The sequence below is a fragment of the Martes martes genome, assembly GCF_963455335.1.
Source record: "Martes martes genome assembly, chromosome: 13".
Lineage (NCBI taxonomy): Eukaryota > Metazoa > Chordata > Mammalia > Carnivora > Mustelidae > Martes > Martes martes.
Window position 1 is genome coordinate 53,804,212 of NC_137901.1, and position 23,647 is coordinate 53,827,858.

The following is a 23,647-nucleotide window of genomic DNA, read 5'->3' on the forward strand; positions in this document are numbered from 1 at the left end:
CCCTGAAGAGAAGAAGCTACCCCCATTCAGGCTTTTGCTATTACGTTCTGCCTCCCAACTTCTCTGTCTCACAGCTGTCTACTGATAAGTAGACCCTAAATACTGCCTGGCCATCCTCTCTGTACTTGAGTTGTCAATCTATATTCTCACTCTCCAAAAATCTATTTGACGTCTGTCCTCAAATTTCTAAAACCCCTTCCTTCTCCAGACACTCCACTGTCAACATTTTTTTTTTTTTAATTTCAGGAGGAAATAGAAACAAGTCAGAAGAGATATGCATCTTTTTCCCATCATAAAATTTACCAACCATATGAACGCACATGCCCTGCCTTTCTTTCTTTTGTAAGAGATTAACTGTCCAGGACCCAATGTAAGATTAACCCCTCAGGCAATGCCCATCTTCTCTCACCCACTCAGTGATATCACTTTCAGAACTAACCTCTCTTTCTAAAAATAGCATTTTCTTTTGCAATAACAATCCTGTCACGTAACATGCTGCAATGTCTTTTTTCTTAAACAAAGATCAAACTCTTCCTTGAGCTGTTATTACCTTCCACTCACTGACCCCCTTTATAACAAAGCTCAGATAAAGAGCTTTTATTATCTGTTTTCTTCAATTTTTCAGTTTGTTTTTCTTCCCTAAACCACTCCAATAAAGTTTTGTAATCAACATTCCTGATGAAACAGTTATAAGGTCGACAGTGACCTTTACATTGCCAAATTCAAGTCTTAATCCATATTTTACTCAACTTCGCAATAACATTTGACCTGGTTGTCATGTCCTCCTCCTTGAAATATTTTCTTTGCCTGACTTCCCAGACCCCACACCGTCCACTCACCTCAGGAGTTATACCTGCTCAGTCTCCTTTTCTGGTTTCCATCTTCTTCCTTAACAGAGAGGCTTTTAGGGGTCATAATAGGGAATAATGGGGAGAACAATACCTCTCTCATTGGGAGGAATGCAGGCTAAATGAAATGATTTGGGGCACTCACTATATGCTTGACATTGTGCTGGTACTTACTGCACAGTAGTATTAACCCTGTCTTTGTACATGAATCTTTTGACACATCCCTGATTCTTACCTCAGTGTGAATTCCTAGAATCGAATTACACTGACAATGCATATTTTTATTCCTCTCAATAGGTATCGACAAGTGGCTCTTCAGAAAGATTGTATCAATTTGTACTTCACAATTCCACGACAATCTATCTGCCACAGGACTCTTTCACAAAAACTACTATCTCTTTATATAAATCTAATTAGCAGTATTTAACTAGGATATAATACAAACACACTTCTCTTACCAGATGTACTCCTGCTTATGGTGCCAAGTTGTTATATGACTTAAATTGACTTTGCCTTGATTTCTCTATCTGTGAAATGGAGATAAATTTGTAGGTTGGAAAAGGAGATATATAATTGGACTAATCAACAAGCATCATGCTCTTGAAAAGATAGAATACTCGAGGCCAAGTGATTTTAACACATGATATAGTCAGAATATTCCAATCAAAATCAAGTATGCATTGAAAGAGAGTTGTGAGCACAATTCAGCTGATAAAGGCTGTCAGGAAGGCAGCCGTGTTTCTTTTCAGAGCAGCTGGCTTGTCTGAATTGCTTAAGCTGTACAGTAGCCTTGCAATTATGATGTGTATGCCTATGCATTTTATTCTTACAAAATCATCTCCATGTTCATCTGCTTAGTCATTAAGTTTTATGGTGGAAGTTGAATGCCTAATGAAATTGCAGATTTGAACTGTTTTATGGCCTCTAAGAAAATCTCATTTACCACAGAATAGCTATGAAAAGATGTGAATGACAGATGAAAGTGTATAGCGTTATTATAAATGTAAGAGGGAAATTGTTCCAAGGATACACAAAGAAACAAGGCTGATACTGATTTGTTTGTTTTTTGTTGTTTTTTGTTTGTTTGTTTGTTTGTTTACCATTTCCTCTACCACTTGATCACTTCATTCACTCATTCATTCATTCATCTACTCAACAATCATTTACTAAACACCAACTGAAGCAACCAGGACATAGTCTATTTTTACAAAGATTCTGTAATATAGATGGGGAAACTGATAGGGCCATAGACAAGACAAGGCAATGCTAAATACCCTACTTGTACCCATACTCTCATTTGGAAGTTTTATAGGGAATGATGACTTGTAAAGTGGAAATTGGCTAACATATGATTTAAAAGAGGTATGAGACAGCATGTTATACTTATGGGATTTGAAGTTGTGTGTGGCATTAATTAAATTTAGTGGCTTCCAAATAGGCTGGAATAATGAATAGGTCAATAAATAGCTGAAAGACAGATGTCCTAGGCCAATTTACATTATTTGAACATTAATTTTTATAGGCTCACTTTTTGTGCATGTATGTGTGTGTGTATGTGTGTGTGCTGCTATCCCTAATAAACCTTATGACACAACTTCATACATGAGGTTGATGAGCAAATCAATATCAAGCTGGTGGGGATGTCTCTTTGGCTCACAAGACCCCTGGTCTTAGCCAATAATCTTTTACGAACAATTTTGATAAAATAAAGTGGTAACAGCACATTCATATAGAGGTTTTCTACCTGTCACTCTCAATTTACTACCCACTGTTTTCACCTTTCTTCACATGGTTCTGTACCTGGGCTCCCTTGCCCTCCAGCTTCTGGTTGGTATCAGTCAATGGGAGGCAGCTACAGGATAAGAGTGGGGTCAAGATATTTACATCTCAACATCCCTGTCTACCAGTTGAACCGGGACTGGCTGAATTCCTCTACGAAAGACCACAACTCCTGTTGGGAGCTGACACTCAACTCAGGTAACTGCTTCCTTGCCTTGCTCCTCCTGGGCAAGTATGCTGATCCCTCAGCACCCCTATTGCTAGCCCTGTAGATTCCCTTCTTCCCTGCCCTCATCTTTGTAAAAAGTCCCTCCGTTAAACACTTATCGGATATTCCACCAAGACATGCCAACGGCTTCCTGCCAGACCCTAACTGATGCAATTGTTCTTCAAAGCTACTTGTTCAAAAACCCCAGCGTAACCCCCACTTCCCTTCTTTTTTGTATCCCACATATAATTGTTCTGCTCTGTCTATTCTACCCTTCCACGATATCACACTCACCCTCTCCTTTTCATGCCTGTTAGTGCACGTCCAGATCACATGAACCTTGATGTTAAATGATAGGACACGTGTGGAATTTCTACACCTCCACAGACCTTGTTTATGTTCTACATAGGTATCAGTATAGCATGGCCGGTTGTGGTTATTTATGGAAATGACTATTTTCACTGGGGCCTTTCAAACTCCTTGTAAGCAGAACTCATTTGGATTCTCTTATTTATTTTATTTTCATCTCTTCATTGTCTGGCACATATCAACCATGTGAAATGTTTATTAAATGGAATTAGGTGATGGCATATGAGTAGACGGTATGTTTGTCAAATTTGTGTGACAAACGAAGGGGTAATGCATGGTTAATGGGCAACTTGACAGAATTGAGACTCAAAATGATTTTGATAGAATAGCTACAACAAAACTAACAAAATGGATATTAAAGGAGATGAAATTATGCCTCTCAATTTTAAATGCCCAAATGCAGATATGGGAAGTCCTGGCTGGACAGCAGTTCAAATTCCAATTATGGACTTTTTTTTTCATGTGCTATAGAACAACAAATGCAACCAAAATATATAAGTACATGTCACATATAGTTTCAATAAATAATACAGATTTAGATTAAAAGTAACAAGAGCCTTATTTTGTTCTGCACTGTTTAGACTGTATCTCATACAAGGTGTTCAATTGTAGCTATCGATTTTAAAGAAGATTTTGACAAAGTAGTGAGAATCTGCTACTGTGAATCCTCACAAGTTAATAAGAATATTTTTCCAGGAAGAAAGACTTTGAAACAGACCCCAGCATGTGAGGCTGATTAGTCTTTGCAGTCCCAGAGATTCAAAATTACGACAAGTGGACAGAAGCTGTAGGTAGTGTTCAGCTGGGCATAACAGAGTAGTTATAATCAGAACCATCTATTTGTTATGAAATTCTAAACTCCACGGCATCAAGTAGAAGCTGAGAAGTCCTGTATCAGTGATGAAGAGGAAGGAATGTCCACATTAGCAGGAGAGAAGGGATAGGCCACTTTCCAAAGCCATTCTCTGATTATTTTGTCACACACACAAATTTCACGACATCAGGGCCTTTTTACAAAATTTTTATCTGGCTCTGTGTTTTCCACTGTGTCAATTATAAACCAATAGGCCTGGTTCTCAATGACTCTCACAGTCATACACACAGAGTGAACTCCTTTCCCCACAAATTCATTGTATACATCCCTGAAAGAATAAGGTCTCATGTCTCCACAACATACGGAAGTCTTGGGGTTGGTACTGGCAAAATGACAATAAGTCCTTTGAGGTTTGCTTTTCTAAACATAATATTTATCAGTGTAAGGGTTCCTCTTACTGTAGATACAGCACGAAGGGATACATATTGTTTTAAGATTGGGGACTCTTCAGGGCACCTGGGTGGCTCAGTGGGTTAAAGCGTCTGCCTTAGGCTCAGGTCATGATCCCAGGGTCCTGGGATTGAGCCCCACATCGGGCTCTCTGCTCAGTGGGGAGCCTTCTTCTCCCTCTCTCTCTGCCTGCCTCTCTGCCTACTTGTGATCTCTGTTGGTCAAATAAATAAATAAAATCTTAAAAAAAAAAAAGATTGGGGACTCTTCATCTGCTACTCCCTTCCCACTATATCTTTTTACATGAAGTCAGCATCATTCACCATTTATTTAACAAATATGTATTGTTATATAAAGGCCCTGTGCTAAGGACTGGGGTATAAAAATAAAACACGGTTCCATTTCTCATTGTGCTTAGACATAGTGAAAGGACAGAAAAGCAAATCATCCTAATCCACCATGGCACATGCTAGAGCGGAGAGCAGAGGACAACATGCCTGGGGTCAGAGTCGGGTGAGGGGTGGCTCATAGAGGAAAGGGTCACCCATGATGATGGCAAAGTTAAGTCCTTTCAGAGACATGAACAGATGCTTCATAGAGGCAAGTGAGGAAAGATGTTTCTGCCCAAGAAAACGGTGAACTTTTCCACAGATCTAAAAGAACAGGATGTGTTTGGAGTCTACAAGGAGTTTTGAAACAGTTCCAGCTTGTTTGAGGTGGTGACAGAAGATGAGGGTGAGATAAACCTCAGGGTCCTGCCTGCAGTGGTAAGGGATTCAGACCTCTGAATTCTCTTCCACCATGGCAGAGAATAGGACTCAACCAGAGGAAAATGAGTCTGAGAGGTGTGCTTGTTCCATTATTTTTTTACTTAGAGTTTTGATGGTTTTGAGTGAAAAGAGGGGTGCATATGGCTTGGGATGGATCTCAATCCCAAGAGGTCAATGCCTGGCCTAAAACAGCTTCTCCTCTGGTGCCCCTGAGAAGCATGTGTGGCCTCTGGGCATAGTCGTATTCCCAGGCTCTGTTCATCATCTTCCACTACAAGTCCAGAGGGACCTGACTCAGAGAGGCTATATAAAGAGAAAAATCATTCCGGACAAGGACACTCACGGGACACATTGCTGCAAATTCCACGAATTGAAACAAATTCTGTCAGTTGTAGAGCAGTGGTGCATGGGAGCTCTCTGGCAGGCAGGAAGTTAGGTAGATCAGCACAGAGGCCGTGTACGGGCACAGCTGTGCTGGCTTGTGTCGCCTGCAAAGCAGTGACAAAGAAAACACTCTTCCTTGTGCCGAAGAATGATCCCTGATTGCTTGGGGAATAGAGATAGAAGAACATGCAGCAGATATTTTAAGTTCTTGGCCTTTGAGGAATTATCTTGAGTGCTCTGTTAGGTTATTCTTGGGGAAATGCTAGGCCTGCAAGACAGGGTTGGAAAATGCCTATCACTTAGGAAGACGGTAGCGCATAAGATCTGTTTCCAAAGGCTGGTCCTACACATCAGCTCCTTAGCTTTAAATGTATCTCTCTTTCTTTCTCCTCCCTTCCCCTACTCTTTTCTTCCCTAGCATCAAAACTAGGAGAAAGGAAGAAGGTGAGGGGCACCTGCGTGGCTCAGTCAGTTAAGCGTCTACCTTCGGCTCAGGTCATGATCTCAGGGTCCTGGGATCAAGCCCCGCATCAGGCTCCCTGCTCAGCGGAGAGTCTGCTTCTCCCTCTCCTTCTGACCTTCCTCCCTACTTGTGCTCTCTCTCTTTCTCTCTCTCTCTTTCCCCGTCTCAAAAAAAAAAAAAAAAAAAAAAGAAAGAAAGAAAAAAGAAAAAAAAAAAGAAGGTGAAAAAGGAAGAGGATGCTTTGGTTTATACAATAAGCTTCAGTGAAGTGATTCAGGGTCTTTGGAAACCAATTGCATTTCCAGTTGTGCTCTATGCTTTAACCAGCAAAAGAAAGTATAAACATATTCTTCTACATATCAGTTGTATCTCCTCAGGGCCGGAGAGACAATGTGATCACCCCCTGACACTGCGTGCTCAGGTCTGCAAAGTCTGCATAAGAGAGGAGAGCCCAGAACTGATTTCACCACCCAATAGAATCATTGAGTTTGAGCATAATGTCTGCATATATGGTCCTTCTAAATAATATTCATTGCACAAATTTTCATTAGAATATTTCCCTAAGTCAGTGTTTCAACACTTCTCTGCTTGATTGCTCAAAGATGACTGACAGCACTTCAGTACTCTTATTTATAAGTTTTTATCCTGCCATCAATGATATTTATCAGGTGAATAGTCATCAATGCATTTGGAGTAGTGAAGTGCTTTTGTATAATTCCTTCATCCACCAAGGGTCTCCATTCCTCCCCCGATGTCTGCTCTTTTCAGCTGAAGATTATTCCCCTTCACAGTGTTTTCATAGGAAGTTAGAAACATGAGACAGAGATTTGTTTTCTCTTCATTGGCCCCAAACTTCTGGCTTATACCTTGCAAACTATCTAAAGATAGGCAGAGAAATTGACCTATTTATCTCAGGATTTTAGTGCTGAACCTGGTACATACTGTGTTGCTAATAAATGAAATGTTCTACAGAACAGAACTGGGTCTTTTGTCTCCAAATGGAGGAGACACGTCTTGGGAGTCCTACAATGAGTCGTATCCTTGGCAATACCACCCCCTTGAGAGTAGGTGGAATCTGTGACCTTTTTCTAACCAACAAAATACGGCAAAATTGATAGAATATCGCTCATGTGATTGTGCTACTCATATGGCAAAACAAAGGGATTTTCAGATGTGCTTAAGGCCCCGATCAGTTTGTTTTGGGTTAATCACAGGAAAGGTTGCCTTGGGTACGCCTGATCTAATAATCTATAGAGCCCTTTAAAAGAAAGTTTAGGTCTTCCCTGAGCTCAGGCTTGAAGCAACAGAGACTCAGTCTCCCCACTGGCCCCGAAAAAAGCAAACCATCATGAGTTTGGGAGGGTAGCTTGCCTCAGATGAGATCACAGCTCAACCAACCCCTTGATCACAGGTTTGTGAGGCTTTGAGTAGAGGACACAGTGAAACTGTACCCAGACTCCTAACCCATGGAGACTATGAGATAATAAATGGCTGCCTGAAGTACATCTTTATGTAGTCGTAGAAAACGAATATGCTAAACATAAATAAAATGACCCTTTATGGTTATTCCTGGTGTTTTTTGCAAATCTCAACTATTTTTGCTCCAGATTCTCCTTGTTATAATTTTGTAAAGTTTTATTTGTCCTTGGTATTTTACTTCCTTTTTATTATTATACATCTGATTTTAAAATGTGTGCTCACTGGGGACTCTCTGACTCACTAGGTGGGGTGGATTCTTTAGGTCCCATGCCCCTTTCTTTCCTGCTAAAGTCAAAACCAGTAATACAAGCAAAGTTTAACCCTTGAAAGCTACACTTGTCAGTTCTTTTCTCCCTCTACAATCTTGTGGCATAGAATCAAGGAGTTTTTTTCTTTGAAACTTTGTAAATTTTATCACATATGGTTGTTGTTGAGGACAAACCAAAGTAGAGCATTAGAATGCCCACTATCACTGACTATATAACAATTTATAAAGCTCCCTTGCAAACATAATTAAAGCCTCTAGATCAACTCATCAGGCAGGAGGTATTCTGTTTCTGTTCCTGGAGAGGTCCTTGATTTACAGATGAAGGAACTAAAGCCCTTAGGAGTTAAGGATGTTTCCCAAGGTAATAACAGAAATAGATGGACCCAAGACAGTCAACCCCAAACATCTTTTTATAATCCCTCACAGACTCTAGCAAGTGTTTCTTACACCATTTTGTTCAAAGTCAAAGTCTACCCTCTAGTTATCTACACTGGCACCTGATAATGTAGAATCTGAGATACCACCTCAGATGCCAAGGATCTCTGGGAGGTGGAAACCAGCACTATGCATTTTGAACAAACTGCTGAAGCTATTTTCACTTCCTAAAGATGGAGACTCAATGCTTTAAGATGACATGGCCATGTTTCCTCAAGTTTCCTTTAGCCTTCTAATTCACAAATAAATTCCTTCTCTGAATCAAAATTATGCCCAGAGTAGCCATTTCTTAGTTGTCTCCTCCATCCCCTGAGACATGTAGCTGTCAGGAAGTTGGGCCAGTAACAAGGTTATCTATGGCTATGGCAACTTTTGACACATGCCCAGGTGGTGGAAGCACTCTAACACTCAACTATCACCTCTGGAACAACACAAGAATTCATATAAGAAGTGCATCTTCCATTGTTCTTGCTTAGGAACATGGTGGTGCTGTAAAGAATATTCCTCTAGGGAGGGTTTGGGAAAAGAGTTGGAGGAAACTAATGCCAAAGTATACATGCACCTCTCAGACATTACTCGGTAAGAATAACTACACCACACAGTGATGATAGAAGACATTCATCACCTCAGTTTAGTGAATAGTAAATGGAATCCAGAGTCAAAGGCGGGGGTTCAGTGTCAGCTGCTATTTACCAACCAATCATTTTTCTTCTCACAACCTTACTTTCTCTGTCTTTAAAATATCGAGAACTGGCGTTTGCCCTATTTACCTCATAGGATTGCTGTGAGGACAAACTAAAATAAAATGAAATAATATGAGTTTCAAAGTGCTATATAAACATAAAACAGTGCCTACATGTGAAAAGGGACATGTACAGTTGACCCTTGAACAAGAAGATTAAGGGGTTCTGAGCCCCCACAGAGTTGAAAGTCTACATGTAACTTTTGACTCCTCCAAAGTCCACATGTAACTTTTGACTCCTCCAAAACTTAACTACTAATAGCCTATTGTCGGCCGTTCCAATAACATAAACAGTTGATTAACACACAGTTTGTATGTTATATGTATTATATACTGTTTTCTTACTATAAAGTAAGCTAGAGAAAAGAAAATGTTGCTAAGAAAATCATAAGGAAGAGAAAACACATTTACACTACTGTACTGTATTTACTGAAAAAAATCCATGTATCAGTGGACCTGAACAGTTCAAATTTGTGTGTTTAACTGCCAACTGTATTTTTGCAGGGCTTTATATACAAAGCTTGGCATGGCTCAGACATAAACAAGGTACTAGAAATCATTTCTGTTTATTGGTTGATTGAAAATATGTTCCTTTATAAGTGTGAAAAAATTACTCAGGAAGATTCTTCACTTGTGGCTAGTCCTAGAGAGTGAAATCCTAAAACAATATTCCATAATCCTGAGACAGCTGCATGGAAAAATGGGTCACAGGAGCCCAGAGCTGCTCTGAGCATGAGTAAGAATATGGCTTAAAGAGGGTAGAGGGAATGCAGGGTCCATAGGGTTGGGAAGAAAGCTCAGAGGAAAAGGGAAGGGAGGGAAATAGGGAATGCTAGAATTCTGGGGAAGAGGATGCCACAGAAAGCATATTTATTTTTTCAGTCACTCACTGCACTCAACAAACATTTATGGAACAACTCCCATGTTCCAGGTGTTGAGTGAAATGCTGGGGATATTAAGATGAATACATGGTTCCCAGCCTCCCAAAGCCTTGAAATTTTATCCTAGAGGCTTTGGGAGCCATTGAAAAAGTCCAAGTGCGAGAGTGACTTCATCAAATCTGCTACAGGGTTAATTGCTTAACTAAATTACTTAACTAAAAATTATTTGAAGATTCTGCCCACTAATAAAGGTTTATATTACACAAACTTTGGTAGTCTGTAACCCACAAAAATGTGGAAAAATGGGTTCATAGCAAGCTCAGAGGCAGAAATTCAAAGATTTGTACAGCTCAACCATGATAAGCATCGTAATTCTAATTAAAGTTACCCATTGGGAGAGCATCTGCTGCTGTCTGAACCCTCCCACCTTTAAAAGCACTAAAGGCCTTACTGTTTGAATAGTAAGTGAATAAGAATTTGTATGTTTGAGCTTACAGTAGTGTTTCTAGGTGGATGGTTTCATTGTAATACACCTAAATGTACCTCAGTGACAATGACAGATGATACCATAGAATGGAATGTGGGGAATGGGTCATACCCTCAAGCATAATGGTGCTAAGTGGCATTATGCAGTATTTGTCAGTGGGCTACCAGTGCCCTGTAAATTTCATCTGCGATTGCTTTGAAAACAACCCATGCAAAATGTTTTGAATGAGAGCTATGAAAACAAGCAAATTTTCTCCAATGAGATAGCTGGAGAACACATTTGCTGTAAAACAAGAGTACATAGAAAGGATTTTAGAGTTATATTTCTAGTAGACACCTTAACATTAAGAGAATTAATATTGAAAAGCCAAGGAGACCCTTCGAGGAATTCGAGCAAGTACTCACAGTGAGAAAAATTCAACTGAAGCCAAGTAGTTTTAGAATTATGATAATTTCATGTTTTCATCCACAGCCTTAACTTTTCCTCTGAGCATCTACCCTAGACATTTCCATCACACTGCGCCCCATAAACCCATCAAGCTTAGACTCCAACATTGATTGTATGGTTTCCCTGCATCTGTTCCTTCATATTAATTGGTTGTACCATCATCAAGACAGTAACCCAACCCAGAAACTCTGCAGTTATTCTAAAATATTTCTTCCTTTTAATATTCCAAATCTAGTCACCAGTCCTATTGATTCTAAATTCTAACAATATTTCAAATCTATTACCTCTTCCTTTCTTGGGGTCCCTGTCTCAGATGAGGCTCTTAACCCAGTCACTTATAGAACTGAATGTGTTAGTCAACTAAGTGATCACTCTGTCCACACTCTCTCTCTTCCTAGTGATCTACCTCATTGCCACCAAAAATGACCTTTAAGAATGAAAATTTATTCATATCACTTTTCAATCTTAAAACCATTTAGCCACTTTCTATCACATGAGCATGGCATATAACTAGAGTGACCATTTGTCCTTCTTTACCCAATAATGGCTACTGTCCTATTATAATTATAAATAAGTCCCTTTTGCTATCAAAAGTGCCCCCAATTTAGACAATGAATTACTAAATAACTTTGTTAGTGATGTTCTTCATTATCTAGTTTCCTCCCACTTCTTTCGCTTCTAGGGAACACCTTTTTATTATCCCAAGTCATCTGCTTCACTAAGACTACCTGTTCTCAGACAGCTGCTCACACTGGTCTTAGAGCTTCCTTTGCCTTTGCCTGTAGTTCTGTTATTGTAATGGATAACTTGCATGGCTTCTGATAGGAGTAGTGAGGCAGAGACCAGGCCCCAGTTGTCTCTGCAACATTAGAACCTAACAGAGGATCAGACATACAAGTGTATCTCATTAGCTGAATCAAACATTGATTTGGCAGCTCACAAGACTGTACTTCCTAGCCTATCAAATTGGTCACATATGTCAATTTACAAAATAAATGATTAAAATATATTTTATAAATATCACCTTTATTTTTATATGTTTAACACTTAAGACTAACCTGACATCATGCAATCTATCATACCTATTAATAGCTACCAATAACAGTAAAAATAGTGATAAGAATTATTCTTTAAAACAACTTTTAGGAAATATAATGGCATTTTTGATGTTCAATTAAAAATCGATTCTCTTAAGAGATGATCAATCTTCATTCAGGTCAGACACTGTATTTTTCCTGTATCCTATAAGGTGTCTCACACGTTGTCAACACCCCATGGAGTGTAAAACAGCAGTGATAATTAGGCTTTTATATTTGTGCTCATTATCCAGAACAAAGGGTGCACATGCTACTAAAGCACAATGACTTTTTCATTTGAATATTTACAGTCCTGACAACTTGAAAAGCATATTATGTAGCGTTAATCAAATGAAGAGTTTCACAGTCTTCTCACAAGCAAAGGATACAAATTTTAGGTACAAATTAGAACCCATAAGCATTTGACCTTGAAAAGAGAGAAAAAAAATTCCATATAAATCAAGGTCACCCAAATATGTGAGCCAACTCACAGCACCTATTTTGTTAAAATCTTAATTTTTGTGAATATTAAGTCTTAGAAGGAGCCAGAGTAATTACACTAGTTTGTAGGATTTGAGGTTAGGTGGTCCCTAACTTAGCGTTTGCTTTCCCCTTCCCTTTCATTAGCATCCCTTGCAATCACCAAAGAGGTGATTAGATATGTTGATAGTGCATATCTAGGGAAAGGTAAGATCCTAAGACAACAGCCAGTTTTTTGGGGTTTAGCAACTAAGACATGGGCCCCCTCACTGGATAGGATAAATGGGGCGGACTACTGGGAGAAGCTGAGAGCTTTGTATGGAAACACACTGAGCTCTTAAGGCTAAGGAGACATTTAAGGGAAGTTATCTACTGGGCAGAGGTCTGTGGAGCTTAGGAATCAGAGTGAAGCTGGGCTTCACTATTCTTAACTGAAACCTTGGAAGTTGTTACAATCCCCCAAGAGAACGAATTGAGAAGGGACAAAATCCCAGGATAGAAACCTGGGGAATGCCACATTATAGGAAGAGGAACTGGCAAAGGATGCTGAGACTGGGTAGGCAAAGTGGTGGAAGGAAAATCAAAGAGAGTGTGAAATCTCAAAAGATGACAAAAAGAATATTTTAAATAGCAGATATACTTACGAATACAAATATTTCAGAGAAGTTGAACAAGATAAAGACCTGGAAGTGACCATTAGGTACTGAAACAGAATAGTCATAGATGACGTTGCCAAAACTAGTTTCCATGAAGATGGAGAATGGTCGTCCAATTACAGTGGCTTGAAGAATGAGTAAAAGTGAAGCAGGAAATAGTGAAGCTTTAGCAAAGCTGGACAGTAAAGGGAAAGGAAGAGCCTAGGCTGCCAGCCGTGTCAACCTAGAAGCCAGATCCAGGAAGGGTTTCTTTTGTTAAGATAGAAATATTGAATGTAATTAGGTGTCATGGCTAAGATTCCTTTAAAGAGGGAAATAATAACAGAGAATGAAGAAAGTGGATGATTAATAGACTAGATCCTAAGAAGGGGAAACTGGATGAGATCCAGTGGACAATAGGGAAGATAAACCTCGAAGGAGGCCAGGGGCTCATTGTGCCACAGTGAGAACAAATTTGCATGTCATCCCTGCGCAGAGGCCATGCTAATCTTCTCTGTAACATTCCAGTTTCTGTAGATGTGCTGCCAAAGGGAGCGGCTCACAGCGAGAACAACGAAGGGGGAATCAGGAATGCCAATGAAGTTAAGCACAGAGCTATAGGAAGTTGTGAGAATTCCCGTTATATTGTTCTCTACATGTTTTATTCTTAGTACGGTAAGAGTCAAAGTTGTTTGCTGAGACTAGAGATTAGGTCATAGCATGGTTGGTTTGAAGAAAAATTAGATTAAAAAAATAGCTTGAGCAGAGAAAGAAAAGAACCAATTAGGAAACAGGAGGATCACCAGGCAGTCCAGGGAACCGAGCCTTGGTTCGAGAGAGTGAATGTATGAATTAACAGAGGCACCAAAATGTGGGTTCTCAAGTCCCCTCCAGAGGGTCTCCTTGTGGGGGGTGGGGTGGGCACTGAGAAATCAGGACCAACTTCAAACCAGGCATTATAGAGCCAGTGTCACGGAAGGGGACGGAGTCCAGGGAAAAAAATTGCAACTATTTCATTTGTTCCCTCTCACATCTCTACAGAAAAGCTATTCTTGCCCTTGTTTTACAGATGGTGAAACCATCACACATGGAGGCTTATCTTTGTTCCATCTTAGCCCACCTGCACATCTGCACGGGCTGAGTTAAGAGTCAGCTAGACCTTCAGAATCAAAGCCACTGCTCACTCCCTACACCGTACTGCCTCTCTGGGAGCTACACACTCCCGACCCCAGCAGAAGGAAGGGGTTAAGAACTTTGTCCCACTCCCATTCTGGGACAACTCTGTTCCCTCCATTTTGTAACATAAATCCAGGTTATACACATGAGGCATTTTAGCCCCCAAAAGGAAAGCACTGTGCTAATTTAGAGGATATAAAAATGGTGTACCAAATTGCTCAGAGCAATGTTCACTCAGTGATAAGCTCATTTACGAAACAGGATTATTAAAACCCAATCTCGGCTTTTTGGTTCCAACTGGTTTTCATTTGCCTTAGCAGCAGATGCTCTATGCCGGGAAAAATGAGAAACGATATTCAGTGGGGGCAGTGGGGCGCTGTAAGGCCTTCCAGCAGAAGCTGTAAACCAGAATTACACACTCTTCCAAACACAGATTTCATTCCCTTGGCCCTTTGGTGGTAGTTTATGTCATTGCACAGAAGCTATCCTCAAAACACTGGGAAGTAGGCAAAACGGTGTCTTATGATGAGGTATGCAATTGTAGCCTAAGAATTTAAAATGTTTTAACAAGATTGTTTCAGTCCTCACTTGAAGGATGGGGCCCCAACAACCAATGGTGGCAGACAGCTCCTTGTTTTTTACTTTTGAGCTCTTGCTAAAAATCCTCAGCAGCTCTTAGAGCTCAGAGAGCTTGACCAGCTCCAAAGCCTAATCCGTTTTGAATATTGAACGATTTGGAGGAGTGGGCCCATGTAAATCCAATAAACACATAAATTTTTTTTTTAAGGGAAATTTTCAGGGCCCCCAAATATGGCATGATCTCCAGAGCACCAGGAGAAATGAGACCAGAAGCTGGTGCCCTAGCTTTGTCCCAAGTGCTCCTCTTGGAGTTTCCATCTCTTGGTCTCCCTTCCTCTTTGCTGAGGAAAGTCAGCTGGTCAGAGGCCCTGATGATGAACCTGGCCCAACCCTCCCAAGGGCATGAACACCCAGAAGAAAGGCAGCCCCAGACAGAGGCCAATGAGGCAATCGTGGTCAGAGCAGGCTCAAGAAAAGGGAAGTACTCGATTCCACTTGGTCTCTTGCCAAATCCACAGGGAAGCCTCATTTTGTAGGAACTAAGTTACCTCTAGCTTGTCCCTGTGATAAATGTTGGATACAGAATTTATCAGCCAAATTGCTACTAAATGCTTTTATATCATTAAACAATAAAAGCATTCATTGAAAGAAAGTGTAGTCAAATATATATTTTATACACACACAGGCTATGGGTAACTCATCCATCAATTTTATTGGAATAATCTTTAAAGCTCTTAAGTTATAAGTTTTGGGCTTGTTTTGTTTTTTTTCCTTGTACAGATACTTAGGAAACTGCTACAGTCTTTACAATGTAAGACTAAAGAATTAGCCTCAGTTCTTGCTGGAACTTTGGACCCTGATAACATTGTTAGGGCGGGCACTATTTTCTCCTGTATAGCATCTGATTATTTTACATTATGTACAACAGGGACCATTAATGAGACCATTATGGAACATGAATGTATGAACAACTCCATCCCATTTCATCAGATTTTAAAACAACTCCATCCCATATTATCAGATTTTAAAATGGCTCAAACTCGGGGTGCTTGGGTGGTTCAGTCGGTTAAGCATCTGACTCTTGATTTTGGCTCAGGTTGTGATCTCAGGGTCATGGGATTGAACCCCACATCAGGGTTCCCTATCAGTGGAGAGTCTGCTTCTCTCCCTCTCTCTCTGACCTTCTCCCCACTTGCTCTCTCCCTCAAATAAATAAATCCTTAAAAAATTTTTTTTCTCAAATTTACTAATGTCTGTAGAGGAATCTGTGTCATCTAACACTCATCTTTAAGGGACACCTGGGTGGCTCAGTCGGTTAAGCCACTGCCTTCGGCTCAGGTCATGATCCCAGGGTCCTGGGATCGAGTCCCGCATCAGGCTCCTTGCTTGGCAGGGAGCCTGCTTCTCTCTCTGCCTTTGCCTGCCGCTCTGCCTACTTGTGCTCTCTCTCTCTCTTTAACAAATAAATAAATAAAATCTTAAAAAAAAAAAAAAAGAGTCCTCTTTAATATTTGTTCTTTTTCCACTGGTCTGTTATAACTAATTAAAATGTTTTCCATTGCTGTATTTCTAGTTGTCACATGGGATTCCATCTTAAAATGTTTGTTAGATAATAAGAAGTTCTTTGATAAGAAAACAGTATCTCCTATTAACTTATATGGTGGGGTAAGCTGACATTATGTGCCATTTAATATGATGTGATGTGAGATGAGATACCCAGCACCAGCTATGAATAACTGTTTCTGAAAATCTTCATTCTGAATGCAGTCAAGACCTGACACTTGTGCACTTCAAATGTGACTAGTTCAAACTGAGATGTGGTTACAAGTATAAAATACCAGATTTCAAAGACTTAGAATAAAAATAAAAAGTAAAATTGCTCAATAATAATTATGTCAATTACATGTTAAAATGATTAGATTTTGACTCTATTAAGTTAAATATAAGATGTACTATTAATTCCACCTCTTCCTTTTTACATATTTCATATGGCCACTAGAAAATTTAAGATCACAAATGTGGTTCTCATTTTGGGCTTGCATTACACTTGTACACTAGAGGACTGCCTTAGATTCAACTTGTAGTTTACAGAAAATACAGGAGAAAGAAGTTAAAGGGCACCAAGTGGAAACGATTAGCCAAATCTAAGCTGGGACAGATACCCCAGCAGACCTCCAGAAAGCATGGGTTGCAGACTACTGCTGGTCTGCATAACCATTTGTTAACAGGCTACAAAAAGACCAGGAGCTTGCACAAGAATCTACATCAACTATGTCACATCCTACACAAGCTGTGCATGGTTCAGATGACATCACTTTCATAGCGAAACTTAGTCAACAAAGAAAACTTGTCCCTTCATATTGGGAGGAGGAGAGGGCAACTATGAAAGACATTTTGGGACAACTGGGGAAATACTAATATGTACTGGGGCAAAAAGCAGATTAATTGTGCCTTCTCACTCCAGGCTATTCTTTTGAACTCTCTGAGGCAGGGTTTGAGAGAAAAGTCAGTGAACTCTTCCTGGATTGGGTTCTAGACTCAAAGACGATGAACCATCTGACAAGATCTTACATTGTTATTGGCCCATGCAGTGCAAAAGTAGAAGCAGATCAAAGTCTATTTAATTTACAGTGGAATCACATTGCCCAAGAGACCCCAAGTTGCCCAGCAATGCCATGCTTTGGCTAAGACCCTAAAGCAATGCCTAGACTCTGAACCTATGTCAACAGAAAATGGGTCACCAAAAATACAAACACTAAGGGGAACATCTTCTGGATTATTCATCTTAGATGACCAAACAGGGTAATGAGCAAGAGAGATCCTGCCTGAGTTCAGAACCAAAAAGAGTAAGATAGTCAAAAGATGGAGTTTCCATCCTTTGCAGGTCAGAAGTCCTTGCTAATTTTGTATCATGAGATATCCGATGGAGCAGTGACCCTGTTTGTTGTTTTCCATACTCCCTCTTTCCAGTATGGGAAGTGTTTTTTTAACCTTTACTGTGAAAAACTTTAAACATACCCAAAAAAAGTAAAAAAAAAAAGTAAAAAAAAAATCATATAATGAACACTTTATTACTCAATTCAACAGTCATCAACATTTTGCTAATCTCCTTTCATCTCTTCCCTCATTTTCTTCACTGCAGTATTTTAAAACCAATACCAAAGATCATGTTATGTCATGAATAAATTAAGTGGGAGTTTTAAACTTTTTTATTACACTGATCTAATTTTTCTGTAACCATCATATAGTGAATAATCTGCAATGATGAAACTTTTTGTTTAACACATGCAACCAGACCATTAGAAGCTCCATGACATGTGCATAAGACATAGAGGTCCTGGACAGTGTATGTGACCACAATAATCACCTTATTATGCACCTTTGGTTGTCTCCCATTGGTAAAGAACTGATTGCATTTCCAATCGTATGGAGTGAGGGACCTTTGATGGTGTATATTCACATGTGAAAATGATATGAACACCCAAGTGCTCTTTTTGGGTTTCAATCACCCATATTTCTTTGGTAAGAAACATCTTTCCAAGTCAAATATAAAACTCAGCTGATTCAAAAACTAATAATGCCTTGTGCTTGTTTCATGCTTTAAGATGTACTTTCCCATGAGAAAACTTTTTTTCTTTAGGATGAAATAGATTCTGAATAAATCAAAGGCACAAAAATCTAAATCTAAAAACGAGTCACTCATTGTAGGATCTGAGCCAAATAAGGTGAGTTTTCTCTTTGTCAAACTGGCGAGAAAAAAAAAAATCTTGATTTGCATTACCCTCAAAAAATTTACATGAAAATGGAGGTGTTGGAGGAGGTGTGTGTGAAAGACTCCTGTAAGAGGTGGAGGAAGGAGGGCCGACGTTGCTGGAAGTAACAGCTAAAGTCGTACAGCATGTTCCTTAGTGCATTGCCACTCTGGTAGGCAAGCTTCTTTTGGCAATGGGCTTCAGAGGCTACACATTGTCAGCCAGAATACTGAGGGTGCTAAGATCTCATACAATGTAAAAATTCCCTTTACTGGCTGCCGGGAAGCAGTGAATATTCCAAAGGTTTCTTCTGGGTTGAGACTTCTAGGTTTCCTGGCTTCTTAGTGACACAGCACAACACTTGTCAGAGGGTGCAAAAGTCTGAAATAGGTCACCCTCCTCTCTGTAAAGAGGTTTAGTTCACATCAGGTTAAAAAATAATGCTTATTCATTCTAAAACAGCCTCCAAGAGAAATGGCAGTGACATTGAGAAGATGTCCTAGGATATTTTAATGAGATAAAAGTGGATTTTCCTTTAAGAACTTCTTTGAGATCATTATTTTCTGGCTGAATACTTGTTTGGGTTTCTTTTACTATATTAATTTTTTATATTACATTTTTAAAAACTTTTAGTTAAAATAAGGTTACCTAATTTGTTATCTATGTGAAACAAGTTAGTTTGTCATTGTGGCCCTCTATTTAATCATGGCACTGAAAGTGTACCTCAGTAGCATAAGAAAAATAAAAGGACTAATTGTGCAAATAGACCATGGCTGGCCCATGTAGAACAACAGAACTTTGACCCACAACTTCTGCAGCAATAGGCCCAGACCATCAGAACTGATCAGATAGCTGGCTTCCCTAGTACATGCCCTTGCTTCCACTCAGAGGCAACCAGAGAAAGGCAAATATACACCCCAAAACCAATCTCAGAAGAGGCCCTAGTATGCCCACCTCCAGCTTCCCCAGCCAATTCCCTCCACCCAGGGCATACCTGAGCTTTCCTTTTTTTTCCCACTATGAAGCTCTTTGCTTTATATAAAATATATACTAATATATAATGTATATATAAATATATACATAATATATATACATATAAATATATATAAAAATATATAAAATTTATATAAAATATATAAAGCTCTTTCCCACTATAAAGCTCTGCCTGCCTTTGAGTCTCTGCCAAACACAAGTGATAGTGGCCAACTTTCTTTCTATAGCAAACCCTAGATAAATAGTCTGCATTTGTTCTTGTAGGGATGGTCTTTGCTGAAGTTTCCTGAAGGTGTCACCAAAACCGTATGCTCTGTCCTCTGCTGCGAACTCCAGTGCCTGACCAGGTGCGCTGCCCACAGAATCTCCTTGACATTTGCTGCTGGCAGCTTGTGGAGGTCTTGCCAAAGTAGTAAGTCACCACCAGGTCTCATCCGCATTCCCTTTGCCTTGAGATCCTTGGCTCTTTATTCTCAGTTTGGTAATGAGGCTTTATTATTGATTATCATTTGTTTGGATCCTAGGTATGACAAGGTTGCTCCTTTTCACTCTGGTTTTGCTCTTTTGTGCTACTGTTTTGTGTTGGACCATTTAAAAGTATTCGTCATTATGAGAAGGAGAATTACACCAGCAACACATAGGCAGAGACCTTATAAACCTATTGTTCCAGCCAGCCCCAAAGACTGGTGAGTTTGTAGTTCTCACAGAATCCATGTTCACTTGGACAAACTTTGTTATGGGTCATCAGTAAAGCCAGGTGAGGCTCTTTCCCTCTCTCATTTTTTTTTTTTTTTTTTTTTGAGCTTGGCTTGGATCTCTGGTTTTCTTCTGCCAGGTGGAGTGGGGCAGGATGGCAGGGTAGGGCGGGTACCAGTTGTCAGGTCTGTGCTCACAGGCAGCCAACCATTAGGTTGGGGCCCTGAAATTGGAAGTGAGCAAGAATTACAAGCATTACATTCCTACGTCCCATGGCTGACTCTCGTGGGTGTCTCAGCCTAAAACCTCCCCGCTACATGTAAAAACCCCTGCTTCTTCTGTGTACCCTCCTTACAATATAATTTTATAATATGAATTCTTAAAATATAAATTCCTGTACGTATCTTTCTAAATGGCATAGCTTCATCAGGGATGACTTGGGTCTTCCATGGTACTCTGGGAAATGTTTTGTTTGAACAAAATTGGTCGTTTGAGAAATGTCTTAGGAAAGAACAGGATTAAGATTGCACAAGTTCAATGGGTAGCATCTTATGACTGATATGTAGACTCCAAATGAAATTCTGATGCAAACCTTGTCTCAGATAAAGATTCTTTGGCCAAAGAAAATGAGCCAACTGATAGACTGAAGCAAGAGCCAACTAGACTTCTTTTCTTAGTGGATATTCTCCCTTCTGTCATCCTGTTGCCTCCCTACATCCAGTTGTCCTTCTAATCCTTATCTGTCTGATCTCGCTCTTCTTCTCTTGTCCAGAGCTGTTTCTCTTTCCCCTAAAACGCTAATACCCTCAAATACTGGTTGCCTCCAAAGATTGATTCCACCCATGAGGCAAGTATTCAGGCACCTGTAATTCAAACCTTGGACTCCAGCTGAAACAAGAGCTATTAATAAGGATTTCCATACACCAAGACAAGACCAACAGCAGCTACAAGTAAACTTTGGAGCTACTGTGGATTCAGTTCCAGACCATTGCAATAACAGCACCCATGGCATTGACAGTGAGTCAAATCAATTTTTTTGTTTCCCAGTATATATAAAAGTTATGTTTACACTGTATTGTAGCCTATTAATTGTGCAATAGCATTATGTCTGAGAAACAAGGTACATACCTTAATTTAAAAATACTTAATTGCTAAAAAAAGCCAACTACCATAGAAACTTTCAGTGAGTCATAAGAACTGATCATAGATCACCATAATGGACATAATAATAATGAAAAAGTTTAAAATGTTGTGAGAATTACCAAAATGTGACACAGAGACACCAAGTGAGCAAATGCTCTTGGAAAAATGGCACCAAAAAAGTTTTGCTCAATACAGGGTTGCCACAAACCACGAATTTGTAAAAAAACCAAAAAACTAAAAAAACACAAAACAAACTGGTATCTGCAAAGCACAATGAAGCACAAAAAACACCATGTGCCTGTGTTCATGGAATTCAGAATCCTTCTGGGTAGCCTTGGTTATCTGACCTATATTAACTTGTACACATATTGGTTGGAACCTCCTATCAAATGCTAGACGACAAAAGCTGATTAGATTCACCTGGAAAAGGACCTAAAGGAGCCTTCTTGATTTTCTTTTAGTTCCAGTGTTATATTAGTTTCAGGGATGTAATAAAGTGATTCAACAATTCCATATATTACTCAGTGCTCATCAAGATAAGCGTACTGTTAATCCCCTTCACCTATTTCACCCATCCCCCACCACCTACCTCCCCTCTTGTAACCATCTGTTTGTTCTCTATATTTATGAGTCTGTTTTTTGGTTTGTCTCTCTCTCTTTCTTTCTTTCTTTTTTTTTTTTCCCTTTGTTGCTTTGCTTTCTTTATTAAATTCCAGGATGAGTAAAGTCATATGCTAGTTGTCTTTCTCTGACTGGCTAATTTTTCTTAACATTATACACTTTAGCTCCATCCATGTTGTTGGAAATGGCAAGAGTTTATTCTTTTTTATGGTTGAGTAATATTCCATTATATATATGCACCCCATCTTCTTTATCCATTCATCAACTGACGGATATTTGAGCTGTTTCCAAAATTTGGCTATTGTGAATAATGCTGCTATAAAAATGTGAGTGCATATATTCCTTTGAATTAATGTTTTCAGATTCTTTGTGTAAATGGCCAATAGTGTGATTACTGGATCATAGGATCATTTTATTTTTAATTTGTAGAGGAACCTCCACACTGTTTTCCACAGTGGCTGCACCAGTTTGCATTCCTGTCAACTCCACATCCTTGCTAACACCAGTTGTTTCTTGTGTTTTTGATTTTAGCCATTCTGACAGGTGTGAGGTGATATTTCTTTCCAGAATATCCCCAAGAGTCAAAAAGGGGCCTGAAAAGTAGGACAAAATCTCCTAAACTACATCCGGAAGGTTTTGAATACAAATCAGTTGTATTACAATTTTCTCTGCAAATGGAGAAATGATAAAACAATAAGAGATTTTTATAACAGACCAGGCAATACGTTCTCTTTAATTAATTAATTAATTTGAGAGCGAGAACACATGTAGGAGCCAGGGGTGGGGCAGAGGGAGAGGGAGAGAAATATTCAAGCAGATACTCTGCTGAGTGCCGAGCCCTACATGGGACTGAATCCCAGGATCCTGAGATTATGATCTGAGCCAAAATCAAGAGTTGGATGCTCAACCCACTGAGTGACCCAGATGCCCCGTAGGCAATATTTTCTAACATTTGAAAGTTAAAGTAGGTGCCATTATAATAGCAGTTCTTTCATCTCATTTTGCCAGTGGAGTTAAACCTGAAATTAGAGACCTAATTCAAAAACAGAAATCAGCCTTCGCCTGAATTATAACACCCATACGGCATCTTAAAAGAGTTTTCTCATGAAGTTAGACAGGACCCCAAATAGACTTATGACCTTACAGATCAAACAATTATGTGACCCATTTCCCAATTTACCACCTTTTGAAAAGAACATGTGTAAATATTATAAACAGAAGGAACACTGGATTAATATTGCATTTTTTTTTTTTTAACAGAAGAGAAACCAAGATACAGAAATATCCCACAATTCAGATCAATGATGGTGCTCTTAGGAAGGAAAACAAACCCAATATTCTGCTTACACTTGAACACTTAAGGCCAGTTAATTATAAATATAGAAAGTTACCCTCATCAATTTCTGATAGATAGAAGCAATAGCCATTCTACGGTAAACACTGCTAACTGCTCAATCTCTGAATTCTTCTCAGAGAAAACATACAACAACAATGATAAGTATTTCAAATAACCCACATATTTTCCCAATCTCCTAACCCTTAACTGTAACCCTTGGACACTTAACTAAAAATATTTCTTCCTGCTCATGATACCACTTTTGCAAATCAAATAAGGACTTACTTTGCAAATGGGATTGTACAAATGCACAGCACAGAAACTGTTCCTTGTGGT